Below are 20,107 nucleotides of genomic sequence, written 5' to 3'. Positions count from 1 at the left end.
AACTCGAGTCAAGACTCGGGAAATTCTAGACTCGCTAAATTCTAAACAGACATTTCGCGAGTCTCCAAACCAAAACCGAGACGCCTTTATCCACCCGGCCTACTCTCGGTCTTGTCCGGCCTCGCCTCGTCGATGCTCGCGCGGCAGCTCCATCATTTCTCGAGCAGCGTCCTCGGCATCCCGAACAGCCGTTGTGGGCTCTGCTTAGCCCCCGCCTAAATCAAGCCTAGACCCTCGACAACAAAGTCGCAAACAAAACGAAGCTTATCAATCTTATCAACAAATCTGAAAATAAAATCTACTTCTCAAATTCAAACCGAAACAAACGATTCAGCTAACAAACACATATCAACCTCAGACTCAAGTGACTTAAACAAAGTCTCGGAGAAACAGATACCCAAACAACCAAGCAAAGTCACAATGAAAATCAATCTAATAAGGTCACATAAATCCAACCAAACACACAATTACTCACAGCCAAGACAAACAGCCTTTCTCCGCCAAAAATCACATACGAGGAAAACTCGTAAAAACTCGAATCATCATCGAACATTAACGAACCATAACATCTCTCGACTCAAACCATTAAACAACAGTAACGATGATAAAAAAATTTCAAGATTCTCAAACTCAACCTGCACGGCCACAACAATTCACACAGCCAAAAGCATTTACACGGCCAAATCCATTTCAGAAATTCAAACATCAATAACTTGTCTCAAGTATCTCAAATCATCATCAACAACAATTCCAGACCAACAATAACAACAAATTCACAAATCCGAAATTCCCAATTCATGAACATAAACCCCAATTTTCCTAAATTCGGCCAAAATCACATTATAAACACCAAATCAAGAAATTCAACACTCAATAACCATTACCCAACACTTATCTTTAGGCCAAACCATAAAATCAAGATAGAAGGGTTATACTAACCTACTTCGAGATTAAACGTCTATACCGCTCGTCCACGAGACCAGAACTTTTACACTCATTTTCAAGTGGATGAGATCGGTCGAATGGAATTCTTTCCATACCAAAGAATTCTGACTATTACTACGACCCGGAAAGAGGGCTATAGGCTATATATAATAACTCGATAGTGGAAAATGGCCCACGCCTCCTTTCTTTATTTCTTTATAGAGACCATTACTTCAAAACTTAATCCTGAATAAATAAAAGATGGCCCTACAAAAAAACGACAGACAGCAGAATAAGGGAAGCCGAGCTCAGGCGTTCACTCGCTCAGTGAACCCGAACGTTCACTAACACCGAGAATCCAGACGTTCACTTACACCGTGAACCTTCTAAACGGTTCCCAACTCGATATTCTATTATGATAAATCAAACCGAATTTGAATAAAAAAAACTAGCAACTAACTCACAAGACTTAAATTTAAAAAGAAATCCAAGTCCTCCGAATAAAGGTCCAAACGGTAAAAGAACAAGTAAACCCGAACGGGAAATCACGATCAACTTCAAATACTAAAAAAAAAAAAAAAACTCTATTAAACAAGTATTGTTTCTTTTCTTTTCCGAATTCCAAGGAAAATTTACAATCCTCTTATCACTAAGCTCGAGCTAACCGAGGAATTAAACATGAAATCAAATTCGAGTTTTAATTCCCAAAACCCATAAACGAGCTTAGTAGTAATAAGAAGCTAATTTTTTTTTTCCTTTTACGACCTACATCGAAACCTACTTAAAAATAAACATAATAACGTACTAACTTGGAACGACTTGTACAAATAATTTAAACTTTGTAATAACTCGAGTCAAGACTCGGGAAATTCTAGACTCGCTAAATTCTAAACAGACATTTCGCGAGTCTCCAAACCAAAACCGAGACGCCTTTATCCACCCGGCCTACTCTCGGTCTTGTCCGGCCTCGCCTCGTCGATGCTCGCGCGGCAGCTCCATCATTTCTCGAGCAGCGTCCTCGGCATCCCGAACAGCCGTTGTGGGCTCTGCTTAGCCCCCGCCTAAATCAAGCCTAGACCCTCGACAACAAAGTCGCAAACAAAACGAAGCTTATCAATCTTATCAACAAATCTGAAAATAAAATCTACTTCTCAAATTCAAACCGAAACAAACGATTCAGCTAACAAACACATATCAACCTCAGACTCAAGTGACTTAAACAAAGTCTCGGAGAAACAGATACCCAAACAACCAAGCAAAGTCACAATGAAAATCAATCTAATAAGGTCACATAAATCCAACCAAACACACAATTACTCACAGCCAAGACAAACAGCCTTTCTCCGCCAAAAATCACATACGAGGAAAACTCGTAAAAACTCGAATCATCATCGAACATTAACGAACCATAACATCTCTCGACTCAAACCATTAAACAACAGTAACGATGATAAAAAAATTTCAAGATTCTCAAACTCAACCTGCACGGCCACAACAATTCACACAGCCAAAAGCATTTACACGGCCAAATCCATTTCAGAAATTCAAACATCAATAACTTGTCTCAAGTATCTCAAATCATCATCAACAACAATTCCAGACCAACAATAACAACAAATTCACAAATCCGAAATTCCCAATTCATGAACATAAACCCCAATTTTCCTAAATTCGGCCAAAATCACATTATAAACACCAAATCAAGAAATTCAACACTCAATAACCATTACCCAACACTTATTTCAAAGCTTCAAACTCAAATCCAACCTCAACTTGACGATTCACGCCCGGAATAAAAAAAACCCCCAATCTCAGAAATTAAACCCTAGAATCCGAAATAAAATTGGGGAAAATGGATTTCCTCACCTAATTGATCCTTGCTGGTGCTCTTTCCCTCTTTTCCCGGTGTCTCCTCTCGGTCCTGCGTCCTCGGCGAGCTCGCAGCGACCGTTGTGGCTCGGTCTCGGAGCTTGATGGCGCGCGAGGAAAAGAAGAAGAAAAATAAGGAAGAGAGAAAAATGAAGTTATATAAAACAAAAATTTCATATCTGCTCATTAAATCCTCCTTATTTCCACCTCTAGCAAGCTGACCCCGAGCTCAAATTTTATTTCAAATGGGTCCAGAAAAATCATAACAGCTAAGTCCTTGTCACATAATTATTTAATTAAATCCGTAACCGATCGGATTTTTTAATTATATGACTTGAACCGAGAATTTTCTCGTTCATTCTCGATTAATTTAAATATATATAAGGTTTCTCGGAAATAATTCTCGTTCTTGAGAATTTATTTCTTAAATTAATTTCCGGAATATTTATTCGGAAAATAATTTATTATTCGAGACGAACTCGATAAATCCTTTGTTTTATTCCGAGATTTCACCTTACCTTAATATATCTTAAATTAATTCGATAAACTTATTATTCCAAACCCGAAATGATGGAAGTAATTCTTAGGAAATTAATTACATAATTTTCTCGTCCATTAAACTCTGAGCAAAATTATATTTTCATTTTCTTTTCTCGTTCTTTTGAGAAACTTAATTTACAACCTTAAATCTTAAAAGTTCGAGTCGCTACAATTCTCCCCTCCTTAGAGAAATTTCATCCCGAAATTTAAGATCTAACTGGGTACATGGAATAATTAGGGATATTTTTCCATCATATCACTTTCCAGCTCCTAAGTCGCTTCTTCGATTCCGTGATGTGTCCACAAAACCTTCACCAACAGGATCTCACGGTTACGAAGGCTCTTCATTTTTCTGTCAACAATCAGGGTTGACATTTCATCGTAAGTGATATCCTCTTGGATTGGTACGTCTTCAAGTTGAACGATGGTTGTAGGATCTGGTTCGCTCTTCCGAAGCATTGACACGTGAAAGACATCGTGCACAAAAGATAATTCTGACGGTAGAGCAAGTCGATAAGCTACAAGACCTACTCGTTCAATAATCGGGAAAGACCCTATGTATTATTTCTCGTATTCAAATATATTATTATAAGAAAAAAAAAATATAGAATATCTCAAAAATATTCTGATAAATAATATTATTTAATATGTATTTATTTCTCATAAAAAGATATGTGATTATAAAAAATAATAAATAATTTCTCCAAAATACTCTAATAAATAATATTATATAAAATATTCACTAACTCTACTCATATTATTATATATTATTTATTTCTTATTTGAGAAGCACCAATTTTATTGGGTTTGATCAAACAAAATCAAAGACTTGTGTACAGAAGTATACACGCCTACACAAGTCTCATTAGGCCTCGTGGATTGCTTTAAATGTTTTTTCAAAGCCCATTTAAATTTAAGTGATATTTTAAAGTTACTAAATAATTAATAACGTTTTTTAAAAGCTCTTTTTATTAATGCGAAAGATATTGAAGTTTAACTGCAATTGTGAGCTTGTAGTCAAATTCACATATATATCCTAAGAGTATTTTAACTCGTTTTACCACAAAGTCTACTTAGGGACTATAAACATTATTACCTTATTTTCGTTTCATCAAATCTACTACAAGTACCAAACTCGAACGCTTGAAGTTATAAGAAATCATGATTATTTGGTCTTTAAGATAAAGTATCCATTGATATATTCAAATCACAAGTATCTATCCTCCAAGTTCAGCTCATAGCTCGAAGGGTGTGTATGACCGTTATGCCCTTCTAGCTACATATAAAGCCTTGAGTTCCACTTAACTCCTTGGAGAAAGATTCATTTCTCACTCATATCGCAAAGGAGTCAACAATCAATCAGTTCTTGGTGATCAAACATTGAATCTCTTTATCGAGAGCTAACTTCCACTTTTGACATTTCCTGATTATAACTCGATCTTCCAAAATATAAGTGTGACGGCTCGATTTTTCGGATTATCATACTTATCTTATCTTAGTTGTAGTTCTTAAAACCTTTTATACTACATTATACTTCAAAGAAACTAGAATTAAGAAAGCTCATTCTTTAATACGAACTAATCATTTTTTTAGAATCAAAACATCTTGATTATCATAATAAAATAAATAATACTAATACTTAAAAAAACATATTTGATCAAATTTTTTTTGAAAATTATCTTAAAATTATTTTGACATTATTATAGAAACTATATTTTTATAATAACTAAAAAGGAAATAAGTCATCATGATATTAAGCTAAATAAATGGATTAAAGCTAATCAAACCTAAACTTAATAATAACATAACTTTATCATTCTATCTTAACTCCGATACAAAAAATTCATTTGTAAAACATATTAAAACTAGTTTTATGCGTAGCGAAAGTCTTTAATATGTAGTGGCAACTAAAACCAAACCCTCTTACTATCGATGTCACTGGTCTACCTTAACACCAAGCCATAAGTTTACCTACAACACAGACGTAATATTTTCATAGAAATGAGCCAACGTTCAGCGAGAACAACATAAAACTCACACAACAAGATGAGTAATGCAATGCATGAAAAGGTTATTAGTATTTTAACTATACTAAGTGCTATAATCTAGGGTAATCTAGCAACGTAGCCAATTTCAAACATGGTTTTAAGGATGTAGCCAACGTTTGGTAAATTTTGTAATCTAGCCATTTACAGAAATAAACGGTTAGAAAATATCAAAAATACCCGTTATGTAACTTAAATCATAGAAACCAAATGTTTCAGGCAGCCGAAGTTTATCGTGCGTAAAATAAACGGAAATTAACTGAAATTAACAAAGCAGCGGAGATTAACAAAAAATTAGAAAGAAATAAACGCTCAATGACCAACTTTGCCAAATATAGATTATTTTTTTAAAATTCTAAATATATACACGTGTATTAACTTCGAAAATTCATATTGAAAATTTGATCGGCTTGTGAATAACACCCTAGCTATTAAATGCGTATTAAACAAAAGGAAAGAAATATCAATTGATAACACCATCGACCTCTACCTGCACATATGTAAATTCACCATAATTAACAGAAATTAACAAAGTAGCGGAGATTAACAAAAAATTAGAAAGAAATAAGAAAACGCTCAATAATAAACTTTGCCAAATATAGATTTTTTTAAAAATTCTAAATATATACACGTGTATTAACTTCGAAAATTTTGGTTGATCAAACGTGGGCTACAAGTTTTGTAAGCAAATTCTAGTAGAGGATATTATAGTAATTAACATCTTACATAATTAAGACACGTTATCATTTTTGGCTAGAGTGAAAATTTGGACGAAACGTTGGCTAGATTAGAATTCCAACGTTTCAGGTGGCTTAATTCGACTAATTTTTCTATAATCTATCTAATCTTAATTCTTAACGTAGTTTATTTGGAGCTACCCTAGAGTAGTCGCATCAATTTTCAGTGCGCTTTTTGGAAACAAAGATATGGGTTTGGAAGGTCCCATACTCCGCTCCATCATATTAAACTTATAATATATGATAAATTTCTCGATTTGGGCCCGTAAGTCGGCTCGAGAAATTATTCTTAAGACCTCCGCAGGTCGATGTAGTACGACTCTCTTACTTATCTTTTCACTTTATTATTTAAGTGACATGCATCTATGATACGTGAAAAAAAATACATACTACATAACATCATACGATAACACGATTATAAATCAAACACGTGTTACTCAAATATAATATATCACTTCACATTAGCATAGCATAGTATAAAACCCCAAAATAATTATTAGTTTATTAGAAGTTATTCTTTTTAAATGTTTTCATGGGTAACCACTCTAATCTATAATATTTTAGAGTCTAAAGAAATTGGAAATCGAGTTTATATCTTTAATCATCAAGGTATTCTCATTATGTTGTTTTTCTTTTCTTAAAAAATATATATTTTTTGTGGTTTGTTTTTTAAAATCTGTTTTTAAAACGCCTATCATGGAGTCTTTGTTTATTATTTTGGTACGATTTTTGTAGTTTAAAGGTTCATGATGTCGGCTATAAAATAGTTTTATATTTATAATTTTGTGATTTTGAAAAAATATTGGAAAAATATAATAAATCAGGTGTACAAACTGTTTCGCTTGTTGACTTGTTTCCAATTTTCATATTTTGAAACGCTTATTGTTTTGGCTACGTAGATCGTTTTAATCTGATTCGTTTATCAATTTTTTTTATATATGTCTTCTGTTCAAATCTTCCGTAATGACAATTTTTTAATGAATAACATTTATTAAACAGCCGTTTAAAAATCAGTGCGCAGACCAGTTTATATATATAAACCCTAATTTGTTTTAAGTGTTATTAATTTGCGTTGTTTCTCGATTTTCAAAACTAGTTATGACTCTGTCGTTTCAGAACTTTTTGTTCAAAATTTTATTTTCGAATTATTGGAAGTTTTTTAGATTTTTCTCAGACATTATGTTTTTCTCGACCCTAAGGATATTTGCGTAATTTTTACACCTTCACCGGTAATTCTGCTATTTTTCGGAACCTGAGATGTCTTTAGAACTTCTTTTACAGAATGTTAATAATCTTTTCCATCGATTAGGTTTCGAGATGCTTAACTTTCCCGAGCCGTCTAGTTTTTCCTAGCCATCCATGACCAACGGTCGTAATTTTCGAAATAAAGGTGAGGATAATCTCACTACAACACGGATTAGTTCAAAAATAAATTAAATGACTATGTGATCTGAAGTAGTTGTGTATTATGTGATTTTTATTTTATGTGATTGCTTGGAATGTGTTCGATATGATGATATGACAATATGTGAGCTTATGTTATGATATGATATAGGGGTGTAATCGGGTTGGGTTAGTCGGTTTTTTCATGTTCTACCAATCCGAACCGCTACAACTAATTTTTTAATTTTAAAATCCAAACCAACCCGATTGAAAGGTAAAACCAAACCAAACCAACCCGAAAATAATCGGGTTGGTTTGAGTTGGTTTTTTCGGATTATAATTCTCGACAAATGACTTTATAACTCGAATGAAAATCATATACGTATATTATATCTAGAACGTTTTGTCAAATAAAATTAAAATTTTACTTATCTTTAAAAAAAAATTACGTATTAAAATAGAAATTACGCATATTTTTAATTACCAAGTTTTCATGTAGTCGTAAATAATAAAGTATAATACTAGGTATTTTTTATTTAATTATAATATTATTAAAAAAATATTATTTTTTTTAACAATAATACATATAAAATATTTGCAATCTTACAAAAATTAATAATTAACACTATCGGGTTGGTTTGGTTCAACCCAATCTCACAACTATAAAAAACCAAACCAACCCGAAACAATTGCGGTTTGGGTTGGTTACAACCCAAATTTCATCGGGTTTTAATGGGGCGGTTTAAAAATGAGTGCGGTTTGGTTTGGGTGATCGGGTTGTTCGGTTTGGCGGTTTTGATGAATACCCCTAATATGATATAAGTTAGAATATCCATAGCACATCTTATTCTTTTAGGTAGGTTATCATGTATCTTTATATCTTATGTTGTTCATGCATTTAATGTAATGAATACGAATAATAAGATAAGTAAGCAAGAGAGTCATACCACCTCGAACTACGGAGGTAATTACAGTAGTTTCTCGAGCCGAATTACGGGCTCACATAGAGAGTTCATCATATGTTTATGTTATACGACGGGACGTTCTATGGGAGGTCGCAACCCCATGGTTCGTTTCCAAAATGTATACTGAAATCGGTACGGCTACTCTAGGGGACCCCGAATTAATATACGATAGACTTTGAATAGGGTATCTCATGTCACAGTTTAATTTTAAATACTAATACACGGTTCATGTATTTTAGTGCTTATGTTTTATGAGTTATAGTTATTCTCGCTAAGCATTAGTTAATCTATGTATATCCGTCGGTGTTGTAGGCAAACAACATATGAACAAATGAGGAGGTGGATCAGCGGTGACGATAGCGAAATGGTTGGGTTATGGTTGATGTTTACGAAAGTAAAAGAATTCCGGTTTGCTTCCATGTTTAAATAAATTTCAAACCCAATGTTTTATTTTTTCATGATCTTAAGTTACGCTTTTTATGATCCTTTTAATTTCATCAAAGGTTATTTTTTTATGTTATTAACTGCAATCGTATTTTGGTTTTAAATTTTGATTATACAATTTCTATTTTCGTAGTTCGTTGACGAGTTTTTAAATTATAATTTAAGGTTTGAGTTTTCAAACATTTGAAGTCATGTTTTTTATTTTTAAATATTATCTCAAATTTTCTCAAGTTTTTAACAAGTAAAGTAAGTAAGACAATCCGAAAAATCGGGTCGTCGTTCATAGTTCATAACACATATCAAACATAAAAGCGCCATACCATAACATATCAATGTAAACATTCTAGAAACATCACATATCAATCAGCTGTATATTGATAACACGATACCATCAACCAAACCGATTATGAATAGAAAATTATCATATATTTATTTTACACTAATATGTGTTGTACTGATATTGTTTTCACCTGAAAAATGGAGATTATGCTCATAGATCGTAGAAGAAATTGGAAGCTCTAAACGGATCAGAACCTAATTGAAGGAAAAGATAGTGAAGTTTATGCTAGATAAAATTCCATATGCTACTTGGGTTATGGAATTCGTTTGAATTTCCGCTAAAGGCAGAAATTACTAACATACCCTTCAGGCTCAGAAAGGATAAAATTTCATAAATAAATATGTAAAAATCCCAAAATAAATTAAAAAAAATTATTCTTGTAGTGACTTGGTCGAAGAAGGCTTTTAAGTATTTCATAAAAGTCGTACACATAAAACGGTCAAATAAATCTAAGCATAAATATAAATTACTCATTAAATAATTTATTTGAGAATCTAGCGTTCATAATTTCGAAAAACGTGCAACACAAAAGTTTTCCGCCTCGTCGATCTCTTTCCGAAACAAAAATACTCAGAATTTAATTCACTACTAAAATTATAAAACAAGGGAAAAACTTTCTGTTTGTAAAAATTCGATGTTTTGGACCACGATCACATTTGCAAGGGCTTCTAAAAATAATAATGTCGCTCAAAATAACTAATAAAATCTAACCAAATTTGGATGCGAATTTTGTAACATTATCATGAACAACACATTAAAATTTGAGATCAAACAGAGATATATAAGTACTCGATCAAAAACTATTACTAACTGCCTAAATGTTACAAAATTACCCTCACAATTATACCAACACATAAGCACGGTTTTTATTTTAAGAAAAATAAATAATTTATGTGATATACACGCAATCCTAATATCACTCAATTGTGGGGACAAGTCCCTAATACACGCTACAAACCAATTAATTACCATTTCAATAAATAAATAATAAAAAGTCCATCACATTAGCTCTAACGTTTAAAGAAAAGAAAACAAAAATTGACTGTATAATTTAGAATACTGAAATAACAATCACCAATGAACACAATCGCTTATAACCAATAATTAACAATTAATAATTGTGCATAAAATCCGAAAAATTGAAAATCACCAAGTTATTAACATATATTAATGATTATTAGCTATACCAGAGGTTAAAAAACAACAGTATCGCAGTTAATAGTCGATAATAACTATTAACAGTTATTATTGACTATTACTTAAAGCAAAAACCTATTAACAGTTATTAACGACTATTAATTGCACTTTTATGTTTTTGACCTTTGTCCATGGCTAAAAAATGTGACGAGAGAGTGAGAGAGATAGAGATAGATAGATAGAGAGAGAGAGAGAGAGAGAGAGAGAGAGAGAGAGAGAGAGAGAACGTGAAATATATATAAACGTGAAATATATATATATATATATATATATATATATATATATATATAACTGAGATCCTAATAATTAAGGATTTTGAATAATAAATTAGATTTAATTAATTTTGAAAATAAATTATATTAACTAATTAATAAGGGTAAAAATGGTATAAACAATGTATCACATAAGTAAAATGGTTAAAAAAAAAAAATCTGTAACGTATGACAAAACGAAATTCTTAGGTTTGAATAGGCTTAGTCAGTTACAATTCTCTATATTTTAATCCTCAAATATCTCAACTTCCAATGCTATAGAATTACCATGATAAAAGTGCGGAAAACAATAAATACATATAAAATAGTAGTTAGCAACATATACAAACAACGGTCTAATCTATAATCATTCTATGAAGAGAGATGAAAACTATTGTTTGTTTAAGCTCTTTCTCTTTCTAAAAACCCTAGTTTTCTATTAGCGCCGCTGCTCTTCTCCCTCTTGGGATCTGGGCGCCTGGAGCGGTTCCGGCCTGGGGGGGAGGCAACACTGGGGGAGACAACGCTGGTGGTCCTTTTCCTTCCCGTTTCAATTTTTTTAGCCCTATTTTTTTTTCCTAAAACCATCCGAAACTCTTTCCACTCGTCGGCTTCTCTTCTCGGCACCGGTCCCGGCTACGGCGGAGAGCGACATCGGTAGAGATTTTATCCCGGTGCCGTCCTCCTGCCGCGGCGTCGGTGGGAGCTCAGTTCTCTCTCCTCGGTTTCGGCGGCTTTGCCTCGGCGTTGTTCGTCATCCTCGGAGTCGAGATTTATTCGGCGAAGATCGGGCCCTCGTGGGTGTGATTTTTACCCGGCGTCTTCCTTCCCAGAGTCGGCGGCAGTGAGGCTGTTTTCTTGGGCGAGGTTGGAGCGTTGGGTGAGGATGAGTTCTCAGTTTTTGGGCGTTTCTTTTATGTTTACTTCAGTTGATTTTATTTTTGGTATTGTAGTGAACCTTTTTTTTAAGGGTAAACTAGCAACGTAGCCATTTTGAAACATGGTTTTGGGAATCTAGCCAACGTTTGGTAAATTTTACAATCTAGCCATTTACTTAAATTTACGGATATAAAATACCTAATTTACCATTTTTCTTATACTTACTTGATCAAAACACTAGCCCACGTTTGACCGATTTGAATTGTATACAGCCAATTAATTTCAGATTTTTTCGCAATTTAATTGGATATTTAGCTAATTTAATAGGAGATTCAGTGATGTAATTAAAAGAGAAAATTCAATGCAATAAATGCATAAAATATTTACCATAATTAACAGAAATTAACAAATCAGCGGAGATTAAAAAAAATTGACAAACATTTACACTGTATTTGCTTACACGGCTATAATTTCAGCAATTTAATTTCAGCTTTTTGAATTCATAATATGAGATTCGGTGATGTAATTAAAAGGGAAAGGAAATATTTATTTGATTGAATAAGTCAAACAAGATAATGAATACACGTAATTATGATAAAATCCCGTTCAAAATTAGAAAATAAATTTGGAAAACCAAAATACCATATTAAATGCGTATTAAAGAAAAGGAAAGAAATCGGCTCTACCTGCACATATGTAAATTTACCATAATTAACAGAAATTAACAAAGCAACGGAGATTAACAAAAATTTACGAACATTTACACTGTATTTGCTTACACGGCTATAATGTTCATTAAAGAAAAAAACGCTCAATAACCAACTTTGCCAAGTATAGATTTTTTTTAAAAATTCGAAATATAAACCGAATATAACAAATTCGGCTACAAAATCAAGTTTCAAAACGTGGACTAGTATTTTTGAAACCAAACAAAGGCTAATATAGTAAATACCATCTTACATAAATATGACATGTCATCAAATTTGGCTAGATTCGAAAATTAAACGAAACGTTGGCTAGATTACAATTGCAACGTTTGATGTGGCTTAGATCGACTAATTTTTCTTCTTTTAATTGTTGTGTTTTGGTTTTTTTGAATTGTTTTGGAGCCGGATTAGCCGTAGTCTCCTTACCCGTAGTGAATTTACTGTTAGGTGTTGATCTATGCAGGTTGAAGAGCCATCTACTTCGTGGCCATCGGACCGAGGTTGGTTGGATTTTTCCACCGCCAATCTTTGGGTTTTTGAATGAGCCTCTTGTGTGCTCTATTTGTGCTTGTAATTTTTCCCGTTGTCGGAAGTATGCACGTAACTTATTTTTACCGGATCTTAGTGTTAGATTCACTTCGACTTAGGTCTTGGTGTTCCATGTACTAAGGTGTTATTCTCCTGTATTGATGGATTTTTTTTACCCAATTTTAATGGAAAATCCGTTTATTAAAAAAAAAAATCATTCTATGAAAGAAAATAAGATTTCTACGTTAGAGGATTCTTAATGGTTTACATAGATAATTTTATTCCTCCACTGTTTTTAAAATCAAGTCATCATTGCAGGTGAATTTTGACATATGAATCTTGATATTGACACCAAATCGTTCAACCCGCTCTCATGATGAATTGAAACGAAAGTGTGAGCTAACTCTTTATTTAATAAAAATAACGAGATGTTCATTAAGTTAATTGTTATGATATATGGGAGACGAAAGTTCGAAAATCTCAAGAGAGAGAGAAAGATAGAAATAGAGATAAATTTGAGCATCACACTAGTGTTGAGGAGAATTTCATAGTGAAATTCTACCAAGTTGGTCGAATTTTTCCTCTACTTATGTGCCGTTATATTTATATTTTTTTTTCCAATTCCTAAATTCGAGAAAAAATCTATATTCACTCTACTACTTTATTTTTTTTTATTATAGATTTATAATTTTATATCAAAAAATTGGCTACATAAGCCACCTAAGCTATAGGAATTGTAAATTAGCCAACCTTTGGTAAATACTTTGTAAATAGCCAACTTGCATATGTGGCAGCCTATTAACTACCTAAAATATATGTTTGACTGTGTTAAATAAGTATTTTATTAATCTGTTAATAAGTTTACTTGGCTATTTACAAGAAATTAACTAAAGGTGGGCTATATCTCGATCCACTATATCCGTGTGGTTATATAGCTTAATAACCCATTTTATATTTGTTGGTTAGAATTAACGAAAATAATAATCAACTATATTCAAATCTATTATTTAATATTATATTTTAATTAATATAAGGTATTATCAACAAAATCAATTTTTTGGATTAATTATTGGGCGCATTAGATAAGTAAGTAGCCCAATAGAAACTATGAAATTTAAAAATAGCCACGGTTTCAGAAATTTTTAGTCAATAGCCACACATTCAAATTCATATTTTTTTTATCTTTCCTATTATACCCATGAGATAAACAACTATAAAATCTCACTTAAATTTCAGTAAATTATTTGAAAAATACACGGTTAATGACGCATGTTAATTCCCAAAATCAAGAACAAACTCCCTACATGCAAACTTCTTTATTTTCAAATCAGACTTATTAAAAAGCAAAAATGTGTCTTTACCATTACTGTGAAACAAAAAACCCAGAAATCATAAAAAAAGATAACGAAGAAGAGGAATGAGTTCATAATATTAACAGACATTTCCAGTAATGAGCATAAAGATTTTTTTAATGATGGTTCAAAGCGTTCATAAAAAAAAGAAAAAAAGAAAAAAAAAAGACCAATGAGCAAAATCGGATAATTAAGAAGAATGAACGCTGAAATATTGGAATAATTCAAATAATTGCTTCTGATCTACAATAACTAACCTCTACAACGAAGAGAAATAAACGTGTCATTAATTACGGAAAATAGAATATACCCTCCCTCCCGTCCCCGGTGGTGGCAAGCTCTGGGTGATGTGCAGCTACAACGGGCACATCGTGCCGCGGCCGCACGACAAGTCATTGTGTTATGTCGGTGGAGACACGCAGATCGTGGTGGTGGACAAGGGATCGAAGACCCTCCTCCACGGTCGGCCCTTCACACTCAAGTACCAGCTCTCCAGTGAGATGTGGTAGGTTGTGTCTGTGCGTTTTGGGGTCTAGTTCGGTTGTACGCACAGAGAGAGAGAGAGAGAGAGAGAGAGAGAGAGAGAGAGAGAGAGAGAGAGTAAAGACATTAATTTTGTAGAGTAACTAACTACTATTAAAAAGGAAAAAAAATAATTAATAATCAAAACAAAAAGACTGACTATAAAAAAAATGGTGAATAGACATTCTAAAACAGAGAGCCAAGCCTCGTCAAATTGGCTATTTGTTTACAGATTTGTAAACGATGACTATATTGAAATTTCCACGTGTGAAGTGGCCTACTTGATGCTAAATCTCTTAATTATTTTATTCTTAAATATCTTAACCTACGTTCTTTTTAATTAAATCAAAATTTGAATCCATACACTTGACTTGGACTTTAAACCTATAGTCTAATGGGATTCGTGGACTTAATTGAGATGGTCTCTCAAGTCCACTTAAATTTAAGTGATTAATTGTTACGTACCATTTATAACTTTTTCATCAAAACTCATTTTACGAATCTAAAACGTGTTATGATCTCGTTGTGAAAACTCGATTGTAAGTGATCTTCTATTATTATATAGTATTCCTATTTATGTTGGCATAACCGACTCGAAGGCTATGGACTTAATAATCCAAGCTAAAATTAATACGACTCAAGGAAGAATTTGATTTCCGTTTGACTCGAGGGCTGTGGACTTAAAATCCCAAGTGTTGGAATTACTTATGATTTAGAAAAACATGGGACATAACTCATTATGACGGAGTTAAAAAAAAAAAAATTCTTATTTCAACAAAACTTGCTTTTATGAAATCTAAGAAACGAGCATAATTATATGTATAACAATAACAAAAAATACCAACCTCTTGAAGTGTGCTTAAACTCCGATTTGTGCACGAGCAACAATAAAAGAGTCTTCACCTAAGCCCAAAAAAAATCTATTCATGATCTGTGTGTAGGCACAAGTGACTAGGAATGAATTTTCTTATTCAAATGGCTATAGGGAATTCCTGACCAAATTTTACAAAAAGTGTGATGGAGTGCCTTGTTGAGAGAGAGAGAATTATTTCAAATAAAGATGCAAGAATGCTTTGTCATCGTGTGATTTGGCCGTGGGCATGGTATTTATGGCCATCCAAAACCGTACACGATGTTCTTTGATCCACCTATATTGGAGTTAAGATTAAGGCCTCATAAAGGCTGAATCAAACTCCTCTCACATTGGGTTACATGGCATTCTTAATCCTTGTGAAAGGTAATGACGAAATAAAAATGAAGTACACAAATAATAATTTAGTTTCCATTTCAGATAGCTAAACAAAATGACGTGTATTTATTCAATCTTGACCGAAATGGAATGCGACATTAGGGAATCGCGGCTATTTTGAATCCTTGTGTTAAAATAAACGACATACAGGAGTGGTTGTCGTTTTGTCTTAAAGTCACCTTGATGATGTTGCAATCCTAAGCGCATCAGCATATATGATTATACCCGTTAGAATAGAAAAGGAATCCAAGGACAATAGGCAGCTGTAAAATAGAATTACATTTTACATTATTTTTCATGTATTTTCTTGTAACCCTAGTATTCCTTATTTTGCCTATATAAGGAAAGTACCAATGAAAGAATAATCAGAGCTATTCATCATTCATTTCTATTGATCCTATAATTTCTATATGGTATCAGAGCTTAATACAGCTCATCAGAATTGGCAAAACAGAACCTAGAAATCAACCAAGAAGTCCTGGACCCTATCCCACAAACAACCCAGAAAACCTACCAGAAATACCCCAACAAAATCAACCTGTCATAAACCCTGGCCATCAGGTCCTCACAATCAGACTATCTGATTCAAATTACCTGCTGTGGCGTTAGCAAGTCTCAGCTGCAGTTAGAGGTCATGGCCTCACTGCCTTCCTCACTGGCTCTGCAAGACGACCACCAGAGACTCTAAATGGGCTCCCAAACTCTGTTTTTGATCACCGGGAAAGACAGGATCAACTCCTAGTCTCCCGGCTTCTTGCCTCCATCAGTGAAGGTGTTCTGGTCACCACTGTTGGCCTGAGCACTTCTCACGAAGTATGGTCAGCTCTTGAACAGGCTTTTGCAGGTCAATCAAAGGCAAAAATATTGCAGTACAAACTGCATGTCCAAACAATGAAAACATGAGCCATGGCAATGAGAGAATACCTTACCAAGATAAAGACCTGTATGGATTTTCTGGCATCTGCAGGTCACAAGCTCCAAGAAGAAGATCAAGTCCTCCACATCCTTTCCGGCCTTGGGAGTGACTATGACCCAGTTGTAGTCTCTATCACCACCAGATCTGAGGCGTTCACCACCAATGATGTTGGCTCGCTCCTTCTCAGCTTTGAATCTCGGCTTGATAGGTCCTCTGCAACAACTCAAGACTCATCTCTCCCCAGTGTCCATCTCACCACAAATCAGAGAAAGCCAAACGCCGTCAACCAAAGCTCGGGCAACAATCTTACCTCAGGGCGTGGTGGACGTGGAGCCAGCAGAGGTAGAGGTTGCTTCAATCCAAACAATCATCTTCAATGCCAGATCTATGGTAAGCAAGGCAATTAAGCGAACAGATGCTACAATCGCTACAACAGCTCATACATGGGCAACAATGGAGGAGAAAACTACACCAACAATAGTGGAAACAACAACAGCACCAACAATACCTTCTCGGTACACAACCCATCTGCCATGGCTGCCATGTTCTCCTCCAACGATCAAGTTGCTGATGAAGCTTGGTACCCAGACTCTGGAGCAACGAACCACGTCACGAGCGACATCAACAACAAGAATATGAGATCTGAGTACTGAGGAAACAACAAGGTTCAAATCGGGAATGGTAAAGGTCTACTCATCTCTAATATTGGTTGTTTTACCCTTACACAAATAAGAAATTTTTCAAAAACCCCAAATTTTTTTATCCTTCGAAACCCTTGCTTCATGTTCCTTCCATTACTAAAACCTTATCAGTGTATCACAGTTTGCCAAAGAAAATAATGTTTTCTTTGAGTTTCATTCAACTTACTGTCTTGTGAAGGATTCAATAACGGGGCAGGTACTTCTTCGAGGAACGGTTAGTCAGGGTTTGTATTAGCTCGACCTTTCACCAGCATCTCCAACGCTTTCGCAACGTCTTCACCAACACCAAGTCTAGTAGTTTGTCTTTAAATTCCCTAAATGTCAATGAATCCACTGTTTAAATGGTTCAAAAATCTGAGTCAGTTTCTAGTTACAATAGACATGATGTAATTGAGTGGTATAAACGTCTTGGCCACCCTACAACTCAAATTATCAAAAAAAATTGCATCTCTATGTAACTCTTCTATTTCAATGAATTCTTATTTCTGCTAAGCTTGCCAACACGGAAAATCCCACAAATTACCTTACTCAAAAAGTGAAACCACCGTCTCAAAACCCCTTGAAATAATCCACTCCAACCTGTGGGGACCCTCACCCATCACTTCCAGAAATGGTTATCGCTACTATGTAAGTTTCATTGATGCCTACACAAGGTACACTTGGATCTACTTCCTGAAAACAAAATCAGAGGTTTATGAAGTTTTCTCAAAATATAAAACCAAAGTTGAGCTTCAATTAGGACAAAAAATCAAGAGTGTTCAATCAGATTTTTGGGGGGGGAGGGGATATAGAGCATTTACAAAGTTTTTTGATACCCTAGGAATAGAACACTTTCTTTCCTGTCCACACACACCCGAACAAAATGGCCTTGCCGAGTGAAAACACCGACACATAGTAGAAACTGGGCTTACCCTTCTTGCACAAGCTCACATGCCTCAAAAATTCTGGGACGATGCTTTTTTCTCTGGCACTTACCTCATAAACCGATTACCCTCAAGTGTTCTGCAATTCATAAGTCCCTATGAGAAACTCATGGCTAGAAAACCAAATTACAATATGCTTAAGGTGTTTGGATGTCAATGCTTTCCTAACCTACGGCCTTACAATAAGCATAAATTGGAATTTAGGTCCCAGCCATGTACTTTCATCGGATACACACCACAACACAAAGGGTATAAGTGTTTGGCCTCAGGTGGGATAATTTACATTTCTAGGGATGTGTCATTCAATGAGTCAGTTTTTCCCTATGAACTAACTCAAAATAGGTTATCTTCGGTGAATAAAGAAGCAGATACAAACCTGGCTCAGCCGCCCTTGATGGAGCTCCAACCCTCGGTGAAGGTAACAAACATTCCTACTCTTTTTATTCATGAACACACACCAGTCTCTTCTTCATCTTCTCATTCTGAAAACTCCCATACTACACCTGATAACATATAAAATGCACCACAAACACCCCAATCAAACACACCTTCTCATGAAATAGAACAACCAATAATAGAAGTAAGTGGACCAATTAACCAACCTGAATCCCAAAATCAACACCCCATGGTGACAAGAGGGAAAACAGGAATAAAGAAACAAAAAATCTACAATATTGTTGTACCTAACCTATTTGAAACAGAACCATCCTCAGTAGAAGCCGCCCTGTCAGCACCACATTGGAGGTCAGCGATGCTTGCTGAACTTGAAGCCTTGAGAGTCAACAACACCTGGTCTTTAACAGCGCCACCGGTGAAGAGGCACTCGAGTGGGACAGTGGCTCGGTACAAAGCTAGGCTCGTCGCAAAAGGCTTTGACCAAGTAGCGGGATTTGACTACATCGACACCTTCTCACCGGTCGCCAAGCCTGTCACGATAAGAGCGGTTTCGACAATTGCTTTGGCGCGAGGATGGAAAATAAATCAACTGGATATAAATAACGCATTCTTAAATGAAGAGCTTACCGAAGAAGTGTACATGGCGCAGCCACCAGGTTTTGAGGTCACCACCAACTCTCTGCAAGTCAGTCGGCTCCACAAAGCCATCTATGGGCTTAAGCAAGCACCACGCGCATGGTTCGACAAGCTCAGCTCTACCCTCATCCAGCTCGGGTTCATTGGCTCAAAAGCAGACACTTCATTGTTTGTAAAGTTCACGAAGTCCTCGGCAATATACCTGCTCGTCTACGTCGACGATATTATCATCACAGGAAGCAACACAAAGGAATTTCAATACCTAATCTCAATGTTGAATCGCATCTTCTCATTGAAGGATTTAGGACCTTTGAATTACTTCCTTGGTGTCGAAGTTCGATACTCGGATAAAGGGATTCACCTATGCCAACGGAGATACATCACAGAACTCCTTCAACGAACAAAAATGGTAGAGGCAAATCCACTGCCTACGCCAATGCTGAGTGGTCTACAATTGTCGGCTCACGACGGAGATCCGGTGACTGACGCGTTACTATATCGGAGTGTAGTGGGAGCCTTGCAATACGCTACAATAACGAGACCAGAAATCAGTTTCAGCGTGAACAAAGTAAGTCAGTTTATGCACTTACCTCGTGAGCCGCA

The 20,107-nt window shown here is 34.8% G+C and overlaps 1 long non-coding RNA gene across 1 annotated transcript; it reads right to left on the bottom strand.

The window, feature by feature from the left end:
- Positions 1-1,491: 1,491 nt before the first annotated feature.
- LOC149404780 (uncharacterized) lies at positions 1,492-2,921 on the bottom strand. Its single transcript, XR_016295049.1, has 2 exons — positions 2,791-2,921; positions 1,492-1,996 (listed from the first exon to the last, which is right to left on the bottom strand). It is a non-coding gene; the product is annotated as an uncharacterized LOC149404780 (long non-coding RNA).
- Between the last annotated feature and the right edge of the window lie 17,186 nt (positions 2,922-20,107).

Source organism: Urtica dioica, chromosome 2 (assembly GCF_054948205.1).
Source record: "Urtica dioica subsp. dioica isolate 48M chromosome 2, U.dioica_male_clone48M_v1_H2, whole genome shotgun sequence".
In the NCBI taxonomy this organism is placed as follows: domain Eukaryota; kingdom Viridiplantae; phylum Streptophyta; class Magnoliopsida; order Rosales; family Urticaceae; genus Urtica; species Urtica dioica.
The sequence above is the reverse complement of the archived record's forward strand: the minus strand, read 5'-3'. Positions and strand labels throughout refer to the sequence as shown.